The sequence below is a fragment of the Salvelinus fontinalis genome, chromosome 3 (genome assembly GCF_029448725.1).
Source record: "Salvelinus fontinalis isolate EN_2023a chromosome 3, ASM2944872v1, whole genome shotgun sequence".
Taxonomy (NCBI): Eukaryota; Metazoa; Chordata; class Actinopteri; order Salmoniformes; family Salmonidae; genus Salvelinus; species Salvelinus fontinalis.
The window spans coordinates 18,548,614-18,573,200 of record NC_074667.1 but is presented as its reverse complement, the minus strand read 5'-3'; the positions used below and the strand labels follow the sequence as shown (position 1 = coordinate 18,573,200).

Below are 24,587 nucleotides of genomic sequence, written 5' to 3'. Positions count from 1 at the left end.
GTCTAGAATGTCATTGTATGCTATCGGGTTAAGATTTCCCTTCACTAGAATTACGACCGAACCATGAAAAACAGCCCCAGATCATTATTCCTCCTCCACCAAACTTTACATTTGGCACTATGCATTCGGGCAGGTAGTGTTCTACTGGCATCCGACAAACCCAGATTCATCCGTCGGACTGCCAGATGGTGAAGCATGATTCATCACTTCAGAGAACGCGTTTTCACTGCTCCAGATTCCAATGGCGGCGAGCTTTACACCACTCCAGCCAAAGCTTGGCATTGGTGATCTTAGGCATGTGTGCGGCTGCTCGGCCATGGAAACCTATTTCATGAAGCTCCCTACGAACAGGACGTTGCTTCCAGAGGTAGTTTGGAACACGGTAGTGAGTGATGCAACTGAGGACGGATGATTTTTACGCGCCTCGCATTTCAGAACTCAGCGGTCCCGTTCTTTGAGCTTGTGTGGCCTACCACTTCACTCTTGAGCTGTTATTGCTCTTAGACATGTACACTTCACAATAACATCACTTACAGTTGACTGGGGCAGCTCTAGCAGGGCAGAAATTTGACGAACTGACTTGTTGGAAAGTTGGCATCCTATGATGGTGCCACGTTGAAAGTCACTGAGCTCTTCAGTAAGGCCATTCTTACTGCCAATGTCTGTCAATGGAGATTGCATGGCTGTGTACTCGATTTTATACACCTGTCAGAAACGGCTGTGGTTGAAAGAGTCGAATCAACTCATTTGAAGGGGTGTCCAACAGTGTTGTGTTCGAGACCAAGACCGGAGCAAATCGAGTCCAAGTCAAGACCAAGACCGGGAGGGGAACAAAGTGTCCTAGACTGAGTCAAGACCGAGACCAGAATTATTTTGTCAAATTAACACCATGATAAGAGTTCAAAATGTCCAGTATTTCTGTGATAATGTCAGAACAACATATGGATTATTTAGACATTCAGAATATTGAAAAAATACATGCAGGGGGAAAATAGAGCTACTCTATAATTTATTATTAACCCAAACACAGTGGGGAACAATGGGTCCTTCTACGCCTTCAGAGAAGGGCTAAGAGTTTATAAAATAATAAAGATCATTATAATATTTTTTAATGATGTTCTGATATAATATCTTCAGTTTTCAGGATTTGTCTTTGCTGGTCTCTGGGGAGATAAATCAGCCATTGGCTAGGCCATCAGAGGCTAGATAAAGGCATCTGTCAACTGTATTAGGGCAACATTTTGGAGTGACAGTGGAATCAACCAATCACATTTTGACTTAATGAGTGGTGCAGTTTTTGTTAGCTTCTAATTTTTTAGCTTCTCCCTTTTCAAGAATAACTTTCAACAAGAAGTTACGTTTCAAATGATCATCATCTGGTGAGTGGAACTCAGTTTTTTATTGCAGCACGCTTGCTGTTGTTAGCCATCTCTTTGGAAATAACTTGTGTGTGAAACATTGTTGCATTTTTAAGTAGAACTGACAACATTTTAGCAACACAAAATCTTATTAAAATGTGTTCATATACACCCCCACTTAAAACATTTCTGACAAGCAACCATTTAGATATGGTAATTTTCAAATTTTCATAAATTCTTATAATGTTTTGGAATTACACATACTAAGATATTTGTGAAAATTCTATATCAATATAGCGTGGGAAAGCTGCCGTGCATTTGGACAATTAATAGACACTGCAATGAATAAAAGCATCTGTCTTGTCCAGGACCAGTCTACACAGACTGATGCGATATAGCCAATCAGAGCAACAGTAGACCTTTATATACTGAACAAAAATATAAACACAACATGCAACAATTTATAACATTTTACAGAGTTACAGTTAATATGAGAAAATCTGTCAATTTAAATAAATAAATTAGGCCCTAATCTATGGATTTCACATGACTGGGAATACCGATATGCATCTGTTGGCCACAGACACCTTAAAAATGTAGGGGCTTGAAACAGAAAACCAGTCAGTATCTGGTTGACCACCCTTTGCCTCATGCAGCGCGACACATCTCCTTTGCATAGAGTTGATCAGGCTGTTGATTGTGGCCTGTGGAATGTTTATCTCACTCCTCTTCAATGGCTGTGCAAAGTTGCTGGATATTGGCGGGAACTGGAACACGCTGTCTTACATGTTGATCCAGAGCATCCCAAACGCGCTCAATGGGTGACATGTCTGGTGAGTATGGAGGCCATGGAAGAACTCAGGCATTCTCAGCTTCCAGGAATTGTGTACAGATCCTTGTGAGATGGGGCCGTGAATTATCATGCTGAAACACGAGGTGATGGCGGCGGATGAATGGCATGATAATGGGCCTCAGGATCTCATCACGGTATCTCTGTGCACTCAAATTGCCAGCAATAAAATGCAATTGGGCCTCCAAAGTGATGCAGTGGTCTAAGGCACTGCATCGCAGCTGTGCTAGCTGTGCCACTAGAGATTCTGGGTTCGAGTCCAGGCTCTGTCGCAGCCGGCCGCGACCGGGAGGCCCATGGGGTCTGATTGGATTTCTGCAAATATGTAAACACCATGGGAGTCCTCTTACATTTTGGGAACTTTAGAGTTCTATTGATCAAACAACCATGAAAAGGTAGGCTCTCTTCTCCCTCATAACTGAGGGAGATAAAGATAAGCTAAAATCTAATGAAGGAACATTTGATAAACCCTCTCAAACTTTCTCAACTAGTTGGCCGTCAAAATTGCACTGATAAATGATGGGGAATTGTAGCCTCGTTGTCAATGCATGCTTGTCCTGACCAAGCACCCAAGCTAACCACCTAAAGTTGGCTAGCATGCTAGTTAGCTACTACCAGACACAAGAGATAGAGAACACCTCACTCTGACCATTCTACTCGTCGTAGCAGAGCTGATTAGGCTGTTTAATGACATCTAGAGCATTGACTAACTATTACTTTTTTGCCTACATTTACTGACACCAGTCATATTCAACAGGTTTTGCGCGTTCGTAAATTCATCAGTTGTTCTGGCACACTCAGACAAGAGTGCTCTGAAATCGGAGTAGATAACCAGAGTGAATTTGCGAACGCAAGAGATATGCTAACTATATAGCAGTCATTTAAGTTCTTGCTAGCTAATCAAATGACACCTGCATCTCTAGCTGTGTATAGCCACTGAAAAACAATGAGGGGAAAAAGTCTGTCACTCACCCACTCCTCCAATGACATGACACCCTCCTTGCAGCTAGCTGGCTAATGTTAGGCTCCATGTTTTTAGCTTGCTACATAAGTAGATACACTAGCTTATTAGCCACGTTATGACTGACTTGTGATCATTGCCCTTGCTAGTTTGATTGTATTGACATTCCCAGCCTTAGTTACATTAGTCTGTTTTGTCCAGAATCTTGAGTCATTGAAACTAAAACAGTGCATCCCAAATGGAGGCAGCAAACAATATACCAGGCCAGCTGTGATTTACAAACTGATAGCAATATTTTGAGGATTACCAAGATATATATTGGTGAATTATATTAATCATGCATTGAACTGCATCCATCTATTCTGCCAACAATTCCTTAGTGTACGTCATGGAACGTTGAGTCAAATATAACATATTTTTAAAACCTTTTATTAAGTTGCTTTTGTAGCATAAACTGGGAGTTGTACATTTTCGACTGATATTATGATTGTCTATTTGTTTCATATCCGCAAAGTAGTTAAAACGCTGTCAGCTCCACTTTAAACTTTAGTGTCACCGGTTTCTTTGTGTGCTAAACGTGAAATGTTTTTTTGCAATAACATTGTTTTTGCCTAAAAGTTCCCAAATGGCCCGCCCAGCGAAGGAAAGACACCCTGTGTGAAAAAAACAATGTTTTCCTAGGTTTTTTTTAATGATTTTTTCTATAGATTTTTCAGACACTTTTGTAATAGAAAAAATACAAACATTTGATGGTCTAAGTTTACAATAATGCTTAAACCACATCAATCTGATTGGGTGGGCCTGTTAGGGCCTGCCTCCCCAGTGGGTGGGCCTCTGTCCACCCAGACCCATCCATGTCTACGCCCCTGATGCAAACAGCACATAATGACAATTGCGTATCACATATAGCCTACTAACCAACATTTTGAACTAAAATACCTGGTTTTAATACCTATTGTTGCCTTAGTTATCATTTACTGGTAGATATCATAAACATCTTTCCTTCCCCACCGGTTACCAATGTCATTCTTCTGTGAGCTGTTCCACGCAAAAACCAGTTGAGAGCTGCATACTCTTGCTGCCTGCAGATGATATTCCGCTGAAACTAAGCTATATTCACGCATGTGAATATACTGTATTTCACCTGCTTTGCGATTGTGTAGGCTACTTTGTGCATGATTTCTCTATTGTACTACATAATTGATCAATTGTATACCTCCACTACACTACTTTGATATATAAGCATCAGTGGGGATTAAGAAGTGAGTATAAGCAATGTCCGCTGGAAAAAAAGTGGGTATACAGCTTATACCTGCATATACCCTCCAATACACCACTGGCACTTTGAGTATACAAAAAGTGCACTCTCCTACATGAGTGCACTGGTATTATTGTTGCTGTCCTTTCAGAATCACAAACATGTCACACATTGAAGGCCTATAGGTTCGCCACTGTGCAAACATGTTTATAATAGATATAAAGACTTGTAATATTAATGTTTCAAGACAGGAGTGTATATATAGACCGGTCTCGAGTACCATAACACTGGTATATAGTGTATTTGTTACGATAATCCTCCTCCTCTTCATCAGAAGAGGAGGAGCAGGGATTGAACCAAGGCGCAGCGGATTGTGAAGACATAATGATTTATTAAAGACAAGACGAAAACACGAACTTCACTATAAACTAACAAAATAACAAAACGAAAGTAGACAGTCCTGAACGACGAACTTACATACAACGTGAAGAACGAAATGAACAGGAACAGACTACATGAAATGAACAAACCGTATACAGTCCCATATGGTGCAAACATTGACACGGACACAGGAGACAACCACCCACAAACAAACAGTGAGAATGCCCTACCTAAATATGACTCTTAATCAGAGGCAAACGCAAACCACCTGCCTCTAATCAAGAGCCATACCAGGCAAACCAAAACCAACATAGAAACAGATAACATAGAATGCCCACCCAACCTCACGTCCTGACCAACTAACACACAAAAACTAACATAAATAGGTCAGGAACGTGACAGTACCCCCCCCACAAGGTGCGAACTCCGGACGCACCAGCACAAAGTCTAGGGGAGGGTCTGGGTGGGCATCTAACCACGGTGGTGGCTCAGGCTCCGGGCGCGGTTCCCACCCCACCATAATCCATCCTAACTTCCTCCCACAAAGAATGTCCACCCTCTTTCTTCCCCCACACAATTCTCTTAATAATATATTAAATAAGGATAACACCAGGACAGAGAGATAAATCAAGATAGAGGGATAGATAAGACTATAGAGATAGATGAAGATAGAGAGGGAGATTAGGATAGAGGGGCAACTCCGGACTGAAAGGCAGCTCCGGACAGAGAGACAGCTCTGGACTGATGGGCAGTTCTGGGTATCCAGCCTTTTCAGGCTGAAGGGCAGCTCATGGCTGACTGACGACTCTCGATGCTCATGGCTGGCTGACGGCTCTCGACGCTCATGGCAGGCTGACGGCTCTCGACGCTCATGGCAGGCTGACGGCTCTCGACGCTCATGGCAGGCTGACGGCTCTCGACGCTCATGGCAGGCTGACGGCTCTCGACGCTCATGGCAGGCTGACGGCTCTCGACGCTCATGGCAGGCTGACGGCTCTCGACGCTCATGGCAGGCTGACGGCTCACGACGCTCATGGCGCTCTGACGGCTCACGACGCTCATGGCGCTCTGACGGCTCTGGCTGCTCATGGCTCTCTGACGGCTCTGGCTGCTCATGGCTCACTGACGGCTCTGGCTGCTCATGGCTCTTTGACGGCTCTGGCTGCTCATGGCGCTCTGACGGCTCTGGCTGCTCATGGCTCGCTGGCGGCTCTGGCAGATCCTGTCTGGTTGGCGGCTCTGGCAGATCCTGTCTGGTTGGCGGCTCTGGCAGATCCTGTCTGGTTGGCGGCTCTGGCAGATCCTGTCTGGTTGGCGGCTCTGGCAGATCCTGTCTGGCTGACGGCTCTAGCGGCTCCTGTCTGGCTGATGGCTCTAGCGGCTCCTGTCTGGCTGACGGCTCTGTAGGCTCATGGCAGACGGGCGGCTTTGCAGGCTCATGGCAGACGGGCGGCTTTGCAGGCTCCTGGCAGACGGATGGCTCAGATGGCGCTGGGGAGACGGATGGCTCAGATGGCGCTGAGGAGACAGATGGCTCAGATGGCGCTGGGGAGACGGATGGCTCAGATGGCGCTGGGGAGACGGATGGCTCTGGCCGGATATGGCGCACTGTAGACCTGGTGCGTGGTGCCGGAACTGGAGGCACCGTGCTAATGATAAGCACCTTCCTACTAGTGCGGGGAGCAGGGACAGGGCACACTGTATTCTCAAAGCCTACTCTATCCCTGATGCGTGGTACCGGCACTGGTGACACCGGGCTGAGGACAAGCACATCAGGATTAGTAGGGGGAGAAGATACAGTGGGTTCAGGGCTCTGGAGACGCACTGGTAGCTTAGTGCGTGGGACCGGAACTGGAGGCACCGGGCTAGATACACGCACTACAGGGAGAGTGCGTGGAGGAGGAACAGGGCTCAGGATACGCACTGGTAGCCTAGTGCGTAGTGTATACACTGTAGGTACTAGGCTGGGGCGGGGAGGTGGTGCCGGAAATACCGGACCGTGGAGGCGTACTGGCTCTCTTGAGCATTGAGCCTGCCCAACCTTACCTGGTTGAATGCTCCCGGTCGCCCGACCAGTGCGGGGAGGTGGAATAACCCGCACCGGCCTATGTAGGCGAACCGGAGAAACCATGCGTAAGGCCGGTGCCATGTATGCCGGCCCGAGGAGACGCACTGGTGACCAGATGCGTTGAGCCGGCCTCATGACACCTGGCTCAATACCCAATCTAGCCCTCCCAGTGCGGGGAGGTGGAATAACCCGCACCGGGCTATGCACTCGTACAGGAGACACCGTGCGCTCTACTGCGTAACACGGCGCCTGCCCGTACTCCCGCTCTCCACGGTGAGCCTGGGAAGTGGGCGCAGGTCTCCTACCTGCCCTTGGCCCACTACCCTTTAGCCCCCCCCCAAGAAATTTTTGGGAGTTACTCACGGGCTTTTTCGGCTTCCGTGCCAGACGCGTTCCCTCATAGCTCCGGTTCCTCTCTCCGGTAGCCTCCGCTCTCCTCAGTGCCTCCAGCTGTTCCCATGGGAGGCGATCTCTACCAGCTAGGATCTCCTCCCATGTGTAGACACCCTTTCCATCCAGAACATCGTCCCAAGTCCACGAGTCCTGATTATTTGGTCGCTGCTCGTAGTCACACTGCTTGGTTCTGGACATTTGGTGGGTGGTTCTGTTACGATAATCCTCCTCCTCTTCATCAGAAGAGGAGGAGCAGGGATTGAACCAAGGCGCAGCGGATTGTGAAGACATATTGATTTATTAAAGACAAGACGAAAACACGAACTTCACTATAAACTAACAAAATAACAAAACGAAAGTAGACAGTCCTGAACGACGAACTTACATACAACGTGAAGAACGAAATGAACAGGAACAGACTACATGAAATGAACAAACCGTATACAGTCCCGTATGGTGCAAACATTGACACGGACACAGGAGACAACCACCCACAAACAAACAGTGAGAATGCCCTACCTAAATATGACTCTTAATCAGAGGCAAACGCAAACCACCTGCCTCTAATCAAGAGCCATACCAGGCAAACCAAAACCAACATAGAAACAGATAACATAGAATGCCCACCCAACCTCACGTCCTGACCAACTAACACACAAAAACTAACATAAATAGGTCAGGAACGTGACAGTATTTGCATTGACCCCCTTTTTTGCACTTACTATCTTGCACTGGCTCTATGCACACTCACCGGACTCTACCCAGACCCACACACATACTACACTGACACTCCAACACACACAAAACACACCAACACATGCATATTGATACTCTATTTATTGTCTATCCTGATTGCCTTGTCACTTATACCCCTACCTACATGTAAATATTACCTAAATAACCTCAATTGCCTCTTACCCCTGCACCTTGACTTGGTACCGGTACTCCTTGTATATAGCCTCATTATTGTCATTTTAGTGTGTAACTATTTTAATGTATTTTTTTGCAAATGTTTTTTGTACTTTTCAGCTATGCATTGTTGGGAAAGGGCTCGTAAGATTTTTACAGTGAAGTCTACACTTGTTGTATTCGTCACGAGACAAATACGTTTGATCTGATTTTATTAAGTGGTGTTTCATTTTTTTAAAGAAGTGCTAATAAAGGACAGGAGTTTGTAACACTCGAGCAGTGGCAGAAAAAGAGCAGTGTTGGGTAATGACTTAGTTTTCAGTGGCGTGTCATTTTACCAAGCTGTGTTTATTAGGCCAATAACATCGCCCACAGGGGACACTGAGAGCATGTCAACTATTATACACTGTAAAACAGAGATTGCAAGGACACAAATAATAGGCTTTCATTTGATCTCCAAAAAGCATGTAACACTCCTTTTCCAAATCGCTTTGGACAAGCTGACAGTGGCGGGAAGAGACATGAGGGAAGTGCCCTGGGACGAGCAAGAGCAACACTAAGGGCTTAATTCAATCTGTATCGCTGAAGTATTGCAGATTGCGCGATCAAAATGTCAAGGTAATATCTGATTGAGCTGACATATGCAGCGTTTACCGTGAATGCGGTCTCTGCTAACATGGGAACATTGCCATTAAATTTCAATCATGCTGTAACCCCGAACTTCAGCGCTGCAGATTGAATCCAGCCCTTAGAGAGACAAGACAGAGGATACTCGTTATGAACTGGGAGTGAGCCCATGTGATGCCATTCATTTTCAGGTCCTTTTAAAAAATGCAATAAAGTAAAGTGGCAGTGAAGGGAGACGTGATGATTACATACAGCTGATATGGGTTCTCTCAGGTACTATCACACATGTGCAAGCACACTATACCAGCCCTTTAAATACACACACACACACACACACACACACACACACACACACACACACACACACACACACACACACACACACACACACACACACACACACACACACACACACACACACACACACACACACACACACACACACACACACTGTGTATATAGGATAGGATACACTATCACACGGATGTACTGGGTACTACTGACCTGTATGGCTCACCAGTCAACAGTACAGTAGTGCGTTATCGTTATCTGACATGATACCAGCCCGACAGACAAAGACCTTGAATATAAGGTTCACTTGGGGTAAGATGCCGAATAAAAAGCCTTTGAGGTTTTCAGAGATGGGTTACAGTCACACATAACTGCTGTCCCCAAAGGGAGCATGTCATCTAATGCAGTGGTAAAACACTAAAGGGAAGTAAGGAAAAGGCTCAAACACACTAGTGTACCACCTATCACAGCATGTACTTAGCTTATTAAAATTGTTTACTCAATGTTGACGTCACAGTACACTTTACACCTGTCCATTGAACTCATAGACAACAGAGACAGTATGTCAATGTCCAATATGGCACCCGATTCCCTTTATAGTCCACTAGAAAGGCAATAGGGTGCCATTTTGGACACAGTCTACATATCCCTATTATTCAGGAAGTTGATTATAAGTATACAACGTATATATGCTACTCATTCTGGATTTATTGTTTTTCTGCTTTATTCTTTATCTTAGAAAACGCGGTAGGCAAAACACACAGTTGTGGGGATGTCTTATGAGTGACTTGACTCCAATGAGAGAGGGGAAAATCATGAAGAGAGAGACAGGAAGGGATCAATATCAACATGCAAATGTATGTAAATGCACTCCGTAGCTTATCTAACGCTGCATTTACACTGGCAGCCCAATTCTGATATTGTTTCCACTAATTGGTCTTTTGACCAATCGCATCAGATCTTTTTCAGAGCTGACTTGATGAAAACAAGATCCGAATTGGACTACCTGTCCAAACGCAGCCTAAGAGTATCTTATATTTAATGGTAAACTACTGCTACAATCAAAAATGAAAACCCATCCCCCACAAGGTTGAATAATTAAATCTATGATTGGTGAGCGTGTTCTTAGTAAAAATAACTGCATGGAAATGTAGAAGATAGACCTGAACTTAAATTATAACTCATGCCTTAGGCGTTGCCATCTCAATTGCTTAGGGAGAGAACATGGTATTCCTCCAAGCTTTGCTGCTCAATATTTTCTAAACCAGTAGGCCATTCGAAACGCGATATGCAATTAACCATGACAATGCATTTCAACCGTCATCTCTCAACATCAGAATCAATTATATATACTGTACATACACAGTACCAGTCAAAAGTTTGGACACACCTACTTATTCAAGTGTTTTTCTTATTTTTACTATTTTCTACATTGTAGAATAATAGTGAAGACATCAAAACTATGAAATAAGACATATGGTCATCTGAATCATGGTTAGTTTGACAGCTGGGGTGAAAGAAGATTGATTGCGATAGAGGAAACCAAGTCTAGATTTAACTTTAGCCTGCAGCTTTGATATGTGCTGAGAGAAGGACAGTGCACTGTCTAGCCATACTCCCAAGTACTTGTATGAGGTGACTACATCAAGCTCTAAACCCTCAGAGGTAGTAATAGCACCTGTGGGAGGAGGATCATCCAACAGATCCAACAGACGTGCTCAATGGGATTGAGATCCGGGCTCTTCGCTGGCCATGGCAGACCACTGACATTCCTGTCTTGCAGGAAATCACGCACAGAACGAGCAGTATGGCTGGTGGTATTGTCATGCTGGAGGGTCATGTCAGGATGAGCCTGCAGGAAGGTTACCACACAGGTTACCACCCTGTAACGCACAGCGTTGAAATTACCTGCAATTACAACAAGCTCAGTCCAAACGCGAATCCGACCATCTTCCCTGGTGAGACAAAACTGTGACTCTTCAGTGAAGAGAAGTTTTTGCCATTCATGTCAGGTCCAGTGACAGTGGGCTTGTGCCCATAGGCGAAGTTGTTGCCGGTGATGTCTGGTGAGGACCTGCCTTACAACAGGCCTACAAGCCCTCAGTCCAGCCTCTCTCAGCCTATTGTGGACAGTCTGAGCACTGATGGAGGGATTGTGCATTCCTGGTGTAACTCGGGCAGTTGTTGTTGCCATCCTGTACCTGTCCCGCAGGTATGATGTTTGGATGTACTGATCCTGTGCAGGTGTTGTTACACATGGTCTGCCACTGCGAGGACAATCAGCTGTCCGTCCTGTCTCCCTGTAGCGCTGTCTTAGGCGTCTCACAGTACGGACATTGCAATTTATTGCCCTGGCCACATCTGCAGTTCTCATGCCTCCTTGCAGCATGCCTAAAGCATGTTCACGCAGATCAGCAGGGACCTTGGGCATCTTAATTTGGTGTTTTTCAGAGTCAGTAGAAAGGCCTCTTTAGTGTCCTAAGTTTTCATAACTGTGACCTTAATTGCCTACCATCTGTAAGCTGTTAGTGTCTTAACGGCCGTTCCACAGGTGCATGTTCATGAATTGTTTATGGTTCATTGAACAAGCATGGGAAACAGTGTTCAAACTCTTTACAATGAAGATCTTTAAAGTTATTTGGATTTTTACGAATGATCTTTGAACGATAGGGTCCTGAAAAGGGACGTTTCTTTTTTTGCTGAGTTTAGCACGCTTCTGTCTATTTGAGCTGGTCAGTATGTGTTGGTAATCCTTTCTAACGCAGGTTGCGGTTTGCAACTACACATGGGGACAAAGACTGTACTTTTTGGAGGAATGTCCTCTGGTCTGATGAAACAAAATAGAGCTGTTTGGTCATAATGACCATCGTTATGTTTGGAGGAAAAAGGCGGAGAGTTGCAAGCTGAAGAACACCATCCTAACCGTGAAGCACGGGGTGGCAGCATCATGTTGTGGGGGTGCTTTGCTGCAGGAGGGACTGGTGCATTTTACAAAATAGATGGCATGATGAGGCAGGAAAATTATGTGGATATATTGAAGCAACATCTCAAGACATCAGTCAGGAAGTTAAAGCTTGGTCACAAATGGGTCTTCCAAATGGACAATGACCCCCAAGCATACTTCCAAAGTTGTGGCAAAATGGCTTAAGGACAACAAAGTCAAAGGTATTGGAGTGGCCATCACAAAGCCCTGACCTCAATCCTATGGACAATTTGTGGGCAGAACTGAAAAAGCATGTGCGAGCCTAAGGCCTACAAACCTGACTCAGTTACACCAGCTCTGTCAGGAGGAATGGGCCAAAATTCACCCAACTTATTGTAGGAATGTGGAAGGCTACCCGAAATATTTGACCCAAGATAAACAATTTAAAGGCAATTCTACCAAATACTAATTGAGTGCAAGTAAACTTCTGACCCACTGGGAATGTGATGAAATAAATCATTCCCTCTACTATTATTCTGACATTTCACATTCTTAAAATAAAGTGGTGATCCTAACTGACCTAAGACAGGGAATTTTTACTACGATTGAATGTCAGGAATTGTGAAAAACTGAGTGTAAATGTATTTGGCTATGGTGCATGTAAACTTCCGACTTCAACTGTAGCGATTTTGAATATGTGTATAATAAAAGTCTTTACAGGGGTGCTTAACTGCTGTTGTTACTACAGACCGCTCAGATCAACCCTTAAAGTGATGGGAGGGGCTAAAGCTTAAGAGGGTGTGAATGATGCTGAATGGGTGTAGACAAAGAATGGCTCTCCGGTAGTAGCGCTTGCTGTTTTTTTCGACTGCACAAATTAGCTGTTATCAAGGCGCACCTGTTAATTGAAATGGGTTCCAGGTGACTACCCCATGAAGCTGGTTGAGAGAATGCCAAGAGTGTGCAAAGCTGTCATCAAGGCAAAGGGTGGCTCTTTTGAAGAATCTCAAATATAAAATACATTTTGATTTGATTAACAGATTTTTGGTTACTATCTGATTCCATACAGTATGTGTTATTTCATAGTCTTGATGTCTTCATTATTATTCTACAATGTAGAAAATAGTCAAATTAAAAGAAAACCCTACAATGAGTAGGTGTGTCAAAACTTTTGACTGGTACTGTATATACAGTGGGGCAAAAAGTATTTAGTCAGCCACCAATTGTGCAAGTTCTCCCACTTAAAAAGATGAGAGAGGCCTGTAATTTTCATCATAGGTACACTTCAACTATGACAGACAAAATGAGGGAAGAAAATCCAGAAAATCACATTGTAGGATTTTTAATGAATTTATTTGCAAATTATGGTGGAAAATAAGTATTTGGTCACCTACAAACAAGCAAGATTTCTGGCTTCTTTAAGAGGCTCCTCTGTCCTCCACTCGTTACCTGTATTAATGGCACCTGTTTGAACTTGATATCAGTATAAAAGACACCTGTCCACAACCTCAAACAGTCACACTCCAAACTCCACTATGGCCAAGACCAAAGAGCTGTCAAAGGACACCAGAAACAAAATTGTAGACCTCCACCAGGCTGGGAAGACTGAATCTGCAATAGGTAAGCAGCTTGGTTTGAAGAACTCAACTGTAGGAGCAATTATTAGGAAATGGAAGCCATACAAGACCACTGATAATCTCCCTCGATCTGGGGCTCCATGCAAGATCTCACCCGGTGGGGTCAAAATGATCACAAGAACGCTGAGCAAAAATTCCAGAACCACACGGGGGGACCTAGTGAATGACCTGCAGAGAGCTGGGACCAAAGTTACAAAGCCTACCATCAGTAACACACTACGCCGCCAGGGACTCAAATCCTGCAGTGCCAGTCGTGTCCCCCTGCTTAAGCCAGTACATGTCCAGGCCCGTCTGAAGTTTGCTAGAGAGCATTTGGATGATCCAGAAGAAGATTGGGAGAATGTCATATGGTCAATTGAAACCAACATAGAACTTTTTGGTAAAAACTCAACTCGTTGTGTTTGGAGGACAAAGAATGCTGAGTTGCATCCAAAGAACCCCATACCTACTGTGAAGCATGATGGTGGAAACATCATGCTTTGGGGCTGTTTTTCTGCAAAGGGACCAGGACGACTGATCCGTGTAAAGGAAAGAATGAATGGGGCCATGTATCGTGAGATTTTGAGTGAAAACCTCCTTCCATCAGCAAGGGCATTGAAGATGAAACGTGGCTGGGTCTTTCAGCATGACAATGATCCCAAACACACCGCCCGGGCAACAGCCCCAAAACATCACTGCTCTAGAGGAGATCTGCATGGAGGAATGTGTCACGTTCCTGACCTGTTTTCTGTTGTTTTGTATGTGTGTGATGGTCAGGGCGTGAGTTTTGGGTGGGCAGTCTATGTTTTCCGTTTCTATGTTGGTTTTGGGTTGCCTGGTATGGCTCTTAATTAGAGGCAGGTGTTTTGCGTTTTCCTCTAATTGAGAGTCATATTAAGGTAGGAGGTTCTCACTGTTTGTTTGTGGGTGATTGTCGCTGTGTCTGTGTATTTTGCACCACACGGTACTGTCTCGTCTCGTTCGTTCGGTCGTTCCTGTTTATTGTGTTCCTCGTTTCATGTAAGTTCATAGTTTAGGTCTGTCTAGTTCGTTTTGTTATTTTGTAAATCATTCAAATGTATTTCGTTTCGTGTTTTTCCGTCTTGTCATTAAAACATTATGTATTCATCACCCGCTGCGCCTTGGTCAACTCACTCACCGAAAGAGAGCCGTTACAGAATCACCCACCAAACCCAGATCAAGCAGCGGGTTAACGGACAGCAACGACAGCAGCAGTGGGAAAAGGAGGATTGGACATGGGAAGAGATCCTGGACGGTAAAGGACCCTGGGCAGAGCCAGTGGAGTGTCGCCGCCCCAAAGCGGAGCTGGAGGCATCGAAAGCGCAGAGGCGACGTTATGAGGAGGCAGCACGGAAGCAAGGCTGGAAGCCCGCAAGTACTACCCTAAAATTTCTTGGGGGGGGGGGGCTAAGAGGTAGTGGGCCGAGGGCAGGTAGGAGACCTGCGCCCACTTCCCAGGCTAACCGTGGAGAGCGGGAGTACGGGCAGACGCCGTGTTACGCAGTAGAGCGCACGGTGTCTCCTGTACGGGTGCATAGCCCAGTGCGGGTTATTCCACCTCCCCGCACTGGTAGGGCTAGATTGGGCATTGAGCCAAATGTCATGAGGCCGGCCCTACATATCTGGCCACCAGTACGTCTCCTTGGGCCGGCTTACATGGCACCAGCCTTACGCATGGTGTCCCCGGTTCGCCAACACAGCCCAGTGCGGGTTATTCCACCTCCCCGCACTGGACGGGCTACGGGGAGCATGCAACCAGGTAAGGTTGGGCAGGCTCAGTGCTCAAGGGAGCCAATACGCCTGCACGGTCCGGTATTTCCGGCGCTACCTCCTCGCCCCAGCCCAGTACCACCAGTGCCTACACCACGCACCAGGCTTCCAGTGCGTTTTAAGAGCCCTGTTCCTCCTCCACGCACTCTCCCTATGGTGCGTGTCTCCAGCCCAGTGCCTCCAGTTCCGGCACCACGCACTAAGCCATCTGTGCGTCTCCAGAGCCCTGTACGCACTGTTCCTTCTCCCCGCACTCGCCCTGAGGTGCGTGCCCTCAGCCCGGTACCTCCAGTTCCGGTACCACGCACCAGGCCTATAGTGTGCTTCGAGAGGTCAGTGTGCCCTGTTCCTGCTCCCCGCACTAGCCTTGAAGTGCGTGCCGTCATCCCGGTACCTCCAGTTCCGGCACCACGCACCAGGCCTACTGTGCGCCTCAGCAATGCAGAGTCGGTCGTCTGCCCAACGCCTTCTGCACTGCCTGTCTGCCCAGCGCCGTCTGAGCCATCTGTCTGTCCAGCGCCGTCTGAGCCATCTGTCTGTCCAGCGCCGTCTGAGCCATCTGTCTGCCCAGCGCCGTCTGAGCCATCTGTCTGCCCAGCGCCGTCTGAGCCATCTGTCTGCCCAGCGCCGTCTGAGCCATCCGTCTGCCCAGCGCCGTCTGAGCCATCCGTCTGCCCAGCGCCTTCTGAGCCATCCGTCTGCCCAGCGCCTTCTGAGCCATCCGTCTGCACAGCGCCTTCTGAGCCATCCGTCTGCCACGAGCCATTAGAGCCGCCCGTCTGTCCCGAGCCATTAGAGCCGTCCGTCAGTCAGGAGCCGCTAGAGCCGTCCGTCAGTCAGGAGCTGCCAGAGCCGCCAGCCAGTCAGGAGCTGCCAGAGCCGCCAGCCAGTCAGGAGCTGCCAGAGCCGCCAGCCAGTCAGGAGCTGCCAGAGCCGCCAGCCAGTCAGGAGCTGCCAGCCAGTCAGGAGCTGCCCTACAGTCAGGAGCTGCCCTACAGTCATGAGCTGCCCTACAGTCATGAGCTGCCCTACAGTCATGAGCTGCCCTACAGTCATGAGCTGCCCTACAGTCATGAGCTGCCCTACAGTCATGAGCTGCCCTACAGTCATGAGCTGCCCCACAGTCATGAGCTGTCCCTCAGCCCGGACCTGCCAGAGTCCCTCAGCCCGGACCTGCCAGAGTCCCTCAGCCCGGACCTGCCAGAGTCCCTCAGCCCGGACCTGCCAGAGTCCCTCAGCCCGGACCTGCCAGAGTCCCTCAGCCCGGACCTGCCAGAGTCCCTCAGCCAGGACCTGCCAGAGTCCCTCAGCCAGGACCTGCCAGAGTCCCTCAGCCAGGACCTGCCAGAGTCCCTCAGCCAGGACCTGCCAGAGTCCCTCAGCCAGGACCTGCCAGAGTCCCTCAGCCAGGACCTGCCAGAGTCCCTCAGCCAGGACCTGCCGCCCCTTATCCCGGTGCTGCCCCTTATCCCGGTGCTGCCCCTTATCCCGGTGCTGGCCGGGATAAGGGGCAAATAAATTGATTAAAAATCCTACAATGTGATTTTCTGGATTTTTTTTCTCATTTTGTCTGTCATAGTTGAAGTGTACCTATGATGAAAATTACAGGCCTCTCTCATCTTTTTAAGTGGGAGAACTTGCACAATTGGTGGCTGACTAAATACTTTTTTGCCCCACTATATATGTTTTGTTCTTCAATTATGTAATTGGATAGGACAGGTGGATCAAATGATCAACCTGAGGTATGTTGCACGTGGCAAACTTTGATACAGGAAACGACCCATAGGAAGAAATTAAATGGCGTTCTTAACTATTGTGTCCAGTTACATGAATTACTCTTATGCCTTTGTAGTAACTCTGTAATTACACTAACAACATTGTATTATGTTGTCACATAGTACATGTTGTCACATTGCAATTACTTAAATAAATTGAAACAACAATATTGTCAATGTAACAATTACAGCGATATGATACAATTATACTTTATTTAATGTGTAACCAAAATGACCAAATAATCCTGTATTCAGTATTACAGAAATGTGAGTGGATGTGTCTGAGCTAGAAGAATTTATTTAATATATTCCTTGTTTTATTTGGTCGAGAGCAATCAATATGCACAGTACATCAAGGATAGTACAAATCACAGTGATAAAAAATGTGGGTTAAATTGACTCTATTGGGAATTATCTTCAGGAGAGTGATACGCTCCCTGGAGTTAGTGTTGATAACTGGAAGGAGTACTTTTTACTCCATTAAGAGTAACCAGAGACAGGAGCCCAATCCCAAATCGACCCCTAGACCATACACCATATGCACTTGTGGAGATCTGTGAGGATTTGACAAGTGTTAGTGATAACCTTGTCCTCTGATAGGCTAGGTGAAAGTTTCACCTGTCAAATCGTCTCAGATCTCCACAATTGCATAAGGTGTAGAATCTAGGATTGATTTGGGATTGGGCAAGGGAGTTAAATCTATGGAGTTATCCACAAATGTGGGAGGGGCCTCATTGTCATATTTCCCAGCATGCCCTGTTGATTTGTTTAATTGTTTGTTACATTATCTGTGTTTTCGCATGTACATTGATTGTTTTTGATCTTATGCTACACACAGATAAGAAACATGCATTTTTCTAAACTAATCCAATCTGTAAGTGGTTGTATTTATAGCAACCGTTAGTAAGATTGTTGTTACAGTTTACATGCTGTAGGTAGTCTTCATATACACCATTTCATCCTTCCTTTACAGGCATTCTGATTGCAAGTTGTAAAATACACTGCTCAAAAAAATAAAGGGAACACTTAAACAACACAATGTAACTCCAAGTCAATCACACTTCTGTGAAATCAAACTGTCCACTTAGGAAGCAACACTGATTGACAATAAATTTCACATGCTGTTGTGCAAATGGAATAGACAAAAGGTGGAAATTATAGGCAATTAGCAAGACACCCCCAATAAAGGAGTGATTCTGCAGGTGGTGACCACAGACCACTTCTCATTCCTATGCTTCCTGGCCTATGTTTTGGTCACTTTTGAATGCTGGCGGTGCTCTCACTCTAGTGGTAGAATGAGACGGAGTCTACAACCCACACAAGTGGCTCAGGTAGTGCAGCTCATCCAGGATGGCACATCAATGCGAGCTGTGGCAAGAAGGTTTGCTGTGTCTGTCAGCGTAGTGTCCAGAGCATGGAGGTGCTACCAGGAGACAGGCCAGTACATCAGGAGACGTGGAGGAGGCCGTAGGAGGGCAACAACCCAGCAGCAGGACCGCTACCTCCGCCTTTGAGCAGGAGGAGCACTGCCAGAGCCCTGCAAAATGACCTCCAGCAGGCCACAAATGTGCATGTGTCTGCTCAAACGGTCAGAAACAGACTCCATGAGGGTGGTATGAGGGCCCGACGTCCACAGGTGGGGGTTGTGCTTACAGCCCAACACCGTGCAGGACGTTTGGCATTTGCCAGAGAACACCAAGATTGGCAAATTCGCCACTGGCGCCCTGTGCTCTTCACAGATGAAAGCAGGTTCACACTGAGCACATGAGCACATGTGACAGACGTGACAGAGTCTGGAGAAGCCGTGGAGAACGTTCTGCTGCCTGCAACATCCTCCAGCATGACCGGTTTGGCGGTGGGTCAGTCATGGTGTGGGGTGGCATTTCTTTGTGGGGCCGCACAGCCCTCCATGTGCTCTCCAGAGGTAGCTTGACTGCCATTAGGTACCGAGATGAGATCCTCAGACCCCTTGTGAGACCATATGCTGACACATGCACATTTGTGGCCTGCTGGAGGTCATTTTGCAGGGCTCTAGCAGTGCTCCTCCTGCTCAAAGGCGGAGGTAGCGGTCCTGCTGCTGGGTTGTTGCCCTCCTACGGCCTCCTCCACGTCTCCTGATGTACTGGCCTGTCTCCTGGTAGCACCTCCATGCTCTGGACACTACGCTGACAGACACAGCAAACCTTCTTGCCACAGCTCGCATTGATGTGCCATCCTGGATGAGCTGCACTACCTGAGCCACTTGTATGGGTTGTAGACTCCGTCTCATGCTAACATTAGAGTGAGAGCACCGCCAGTATTCAAAAGTGACCAAAACATCAGCCAGGAAGCATAGGAACTGAGAAGTGGTCTGTGGTCACCACCTGCAGAATCACTCCTTTATTGGGGGTGTCTTGCTAATTGCCTATAATTTCCACCTTTGCCTATTCCATTTGCACAACAGCATGTGAAATTTATTGTCAATCAGTGTTGCTTCCTAAGTGGACAGTTTGATTTCACAGAAGTGTGATTGACTTGGAGTTACATTGTGTTGTTTAAGTGTTCCCTTTATTTTTTTGAGCAGTGTATATAAAAGAGCTGGATATCTTCCTGCAAGTTGATTTCCAGAAATTTCAAATCACCTTAACGTGAAATATTAAAATGAATCCGGAAAAATCCTTAGAATTCAAAGTAACTAAACTGAAAGAGAAATGTTCTCTGCTGTATTTGATTGTTAATTCACAACAAAAAAGTTTAAAATGGCAATTGGAGTTAAATTTAAGCAACTCTGAGGGTTGGATATTTACTCCATTTAGTTTTGTTTTAACGCCAAAAATATCAACACCATGACCAGTGTAGTTTTAACATAAAATGGGGGTGCCCTTGATAAGCAGTCTGTAAGTATTGCCACCAGTCATACGACAGGACCATATAGAACATTCAAATTATCTTCAAAAGGCTAGTCCTTTTTCCCTTATAGCTGGTATAACCTTACATTGGTATAACCTTGGTATAACCTGGTATAACCTTACATTGTAACAAATGTTATATTTCAATAGCGAACATGTATAAAGATGGCAGAGCACAGATACTGTATGATGTCATTGTTTTACCACTGAGTCTTTAAACTATGAGGCGCGACATCGTTCAATGCACCAATAAATTAGCACAATATACTTTTTTAAATTGCTGCCGTCTTGGAGCTAGAATAGGCATCATGCTAATGCCGATACAAAGAAAGAGTAACGTAGAGCAATATGGCAAACGAGGCATTTGTGGTAAGTGCATGGAGGCAGCCATCTTCATGCACTTCCTCCATTGCTGCCATGTTGGACAATTTCATTCCAGTTACAATGAAAATGTGAGTGTTATTGTCATAGAACATTTGGTGACAGCATCTTAGCGGCCAAAACGGGACGTCAGTATGGCAACATGGTCCAGTTGTATACTAGTTGTATACTATTTTGTAAAAACAATTTGAGCAACCCGAAAAATACTTCAACTGGTTGTAATCTGCTTACCTGACCAGATAACAACCAACATATGACATCTCTCCTAAATGTTCAACATATCACTGCTCTGACTATTGTTCGTTTCCTAATACTGTATTGGTTATTAAAGCCACTGCACATACCTGTCTACTCTGACCAGGTACGAGGAGGTCTGATACTAGATGCTTGGTCCCAATGCTCTCAGCCCGGGACTGTACAATGGAATCCTGCAATTTAAAAGAAGCATGATAAGCAGAGTGATTTCACTACAGAGACCTAACCTGTCGCAGCAGAGGCTCACCTGAGACCTTATCACCAAAAACACCCTGTGGATTCAATTAGGGAGTCCAGGATTACTGCTGCAGCATCTGGATGATAAAATATTATTCCCTACAGAGCTTTACATTGCAAATATTGAATGATCCCCCTGTATGTGTCAATATTCTGTCCTATTTAAAGAGGATATGTTGCATGTGTTGATGGCTTTCAACAGGGAAAAGATAGTTAGGCAACATCTTTTGGTGAAAAATCAGTTCACTGTGAGACATAACGGTAGTTTCTTACTAATAGGCTACACATATTTATTTGTAACGTACAGTGCTACTGCAATGTATGTTGGTTAGAAACAAGTGATCTGGGGACTCGTGTTTTCCAAAGCTCGAAGGTAACCCTTAGGAGTACTGTTGATCAAAGGTCAAAGGTCAAAGGTCTGGTCTGTCCAGAACCCAACCATGCTCCTCAAGACATGGCCGTATCATAACACATGCTCTATGTTGAAAATATTCGATCATCGCGCTTAAGAAAAAAAGTTACTACCCACTGGATTTTGCACACGATAGAAGACATACTTTCTCTACAACGTGAATTGGAGTTAGCTCCTGGAAGAACCTGGCGAAGATCAAAGGATTAAACCCCTGTCATTTTCAGCAAAGACCCCTGCAAAGAAGTGGCAGCCTGCTCTTGCCTAAGGCAATACACCTGAGCTTTCCATTTAAAATTCCCTTACACTTCACACGGTAGCTATATTTCTGTTATGCTTTCACAGAGATTTTAACACTTCTGTCCCCCGGTGACAGTGAACATTACTGCTGGAAAAAGGACGGTCAAAAAGACAAAAACTGACCTATAGGAATCTGTCATTCAGTTTTATATGAAAAACACATGTATATCTCATGGAGTGCTTAAATGTATCTAGCCAATTAACTCAAGAGTTTGGTTTATCTTCTCAGAACCATTTTGGTTGTTCATACCATATTCAGTAAGACTATATTTCTTTGATTAAAATTGGACTTGGGATGCATGCACTTTACTCACTCTTAATGGGAATCTTCCTCAGTCAACGAGAGCCGTAGCAATTAACAGACTTAAGAGGACAAGACTTGGGATGATAAGCTACGTGATGCATATCTACGGGAGTATGTCTGTACCGCACACACTGAGTCATTTTAAAGCATGCCATGCATAGGCTGAAGCATTCCCTGGCCCAAAGTGAAGCCCTACATTAAAATACCTTGATTTATATTTAAACAAGTTTAGCTCAGATGGACTTCAAGAAGGCCTCCCACTCTCAGAAACAGTCATTCAACAGTTTCATGTTTTTCAGACCTGGGTCCAAAAAGTATTTGTTTTCTTTCAAGCACTTTGAGCATTTGATTGAACCTGCCAGAAGTGCCAGATGGACAGGGTTTGCACTTTTGGGACTATTCCATTCAACAACTAAAACGCAACTAAAGCATGATTAAACGCAGGTAAAGTATTTGAAAGAAAATAAATACTTTTTGGACCCAGGTCAGTTCTTTTCATACTTGTGCTAAATTGGGCAGGATGGGGTTAAGCAGTTGCAACACCTTTGTAAATACAGTATAGTGACAGATACTGATAATGCAGAGGTAGCTAAATAATGATACATTTTCTGTAAAAATGACCCTAGAATGTTTGCCCTTCCCTCACCTCCACAAGTGAATGCTTCTGCTATAACTCAATAGGACCGCCTCTGCCCTATAGCTTCATACATTACATTGTAATTATGTATTGCGGATGGATAACCCTATAGAAGCATGGGGTTGCCGTCAGTTGAAGGGAAAGCCATTCTACCAGGACAGAGGTGGAGCACAAAACATTTGACAGCACAGCATCCACAAATAATAGATGCACTAGGGTAAAACACTAAATAATGATGATGACAGATCTGCAAAGACCATGGCTGTCTTCGGGCTAAGCTTTCTCATTGCCCTGTGTCATCAGTCAACTGCATGAATATCCTATCTGCAGTGTCGGATCCTTAGTATTGTATTGACATGAGCTATTTGGACTGTTGGTGAAATGTGTTCTATGAGAGAAACCCTATATGAAATTCTAGCCATCATGTTTTGAGAAAATTGTTTCTTGGTTAGTTTTTTGGTTTTTCACTGTGCTATCAGTCAAAGTACAATGGAACGTTCTAAATAAGAAGGCGTTAATGCCTTATAATATGTTAATTTTGCATTTGAACTTTCACATTGAGCCACACGCATATCTGGCTGCATGAACTACTTTAATGAAAATAGCGCAAAAAATATTATATATATATATATAATTTGAAAAAGTCTTTATTATTCTAACTGGTAACGGGAAAAGGTATTTCATAACATTTAGATAATGGTGTAGGCATGGGCATGCTGAACAGTCACTAATGTATTCTCAATATTGTTGCACAAAATTATTCCAATCTGCAAATTCCCCACATCTTCTTTTGAAGATGTGGGGAATTTCAAAAAGGTTATTAACCTTCAAAATTAGTTAATAACCTCAAACGGAGATACGCCAGCAGAATAACAACAAAAACTATGTTGTACCTGGTCAGTGTGTCATTGGGTTACTTTTTGTAGGCTTAGAAAAACCTGCACACCAAAGTCAATGACAGTCATTCGGGAGTAAAATAGAGAACATGAAAACAGATGGCTGATTATTGGAAATATAGATTCCTCCCAACATATAGATAGGCTATATGTCCTATTCGTAATACACATTTTTGTAAGAGAGTAAAGGCACATACATTCTTTTCTCGGACACTGTAATTTTAAGTCAATAGCGAGCTATCCAAAAGTCAAAATGCATTTAAAAAATAAAAAAATCTGTGAGAATTGAGGCACTGAAATGCAAAAAATATAACAAAAGAGAGAGGAACAAAAATAGAGAAAAAGAAAGAAAAAATAAAAGGGAAGAGGAGAAGAAATTACTCACCGAGGAAAATTTCAAGAGTACAATTGTTCAAAAGAGCAATAAGAGATCAAACAGACGCAGAAAAAGGTACAGTACTGTCACGGCAGCAAGGCAAGCACCGACTGTAGTGAAATTCAGCAGAGCCACTATCTGCATGGAGCAAACCATTTCTTTACCATAGGGGTGGAGACAAGGGATCTGTCTCTGCACAGTGCACTGGAAGTTCCATTCCCACCGCATGATTAAGGCAAAGGCTATTCACCCCCATGAAAACCATGTGAAATGTTGATAATCATTTATATGAAATAACATTTTAAACTTTTTTCCCAATTTGAAATTGTGTAACACAAATCACAATTCGAGTGACTGCAGTTGACTGCTGAATAATATTGTCAGGTGCAATGTAATGTCGTAATTTGTTTGGGCTTAGCACTGTTATCATATCTGTTAGTGGCTTGCATAATCTCATTTTTCAACGGAATTGATTTGACTTTGTTTACAAATGTAATGCTTATATTTAGTTTGTATTGTTACAAACAGGTAATGTAACAATTATACACTGTAATTGCACTGTACCTGCCATTACCATGTGAATACTTAAGAGGGACCTAACTTTATACAGCTATAATCCTGATCTTGGTCGACCATCACTGAATGACTGCAGTCTATTCTAATATGCAATTTTCATTAGGATCAAATCAAATTGTATTGGTCA

The 24,587-nt window shown here is 44.8% G+C and overlaps 1 protein-coding gene across 3 annotated transcripts in view; it reads right to left on the bottom strand.

Moving 5' to 3' along the window:
- raly (RALY heterogeneous nuclear ribonucleoprotein) overlaps nt 1–23,998 on the bottom strand; it is a 154,363-nt gene extending 130,365 nt beyond the window's left edge. For 2 of the 3 annotated variants that reach the window (XM_055908357.1, XM_055908369.1), the window contains exons 1-2: nt 23,894–23,998; nt 20,815–20,898 (exon numbers count right to left, since the gene is read on the bottom strand). The gene's annotated coding sequence lies outside the window, so the exon portion shown is untranslated. The remainder of the gene's footprint in view (nt 1–20,814; nt 20,899–23,893) is intronic. The other variant, XM_055908361.1, reaches the window with a different exon arrangement.
- Nucleotides 23,999–24,587: the final 589 nt, after the last annotated feature.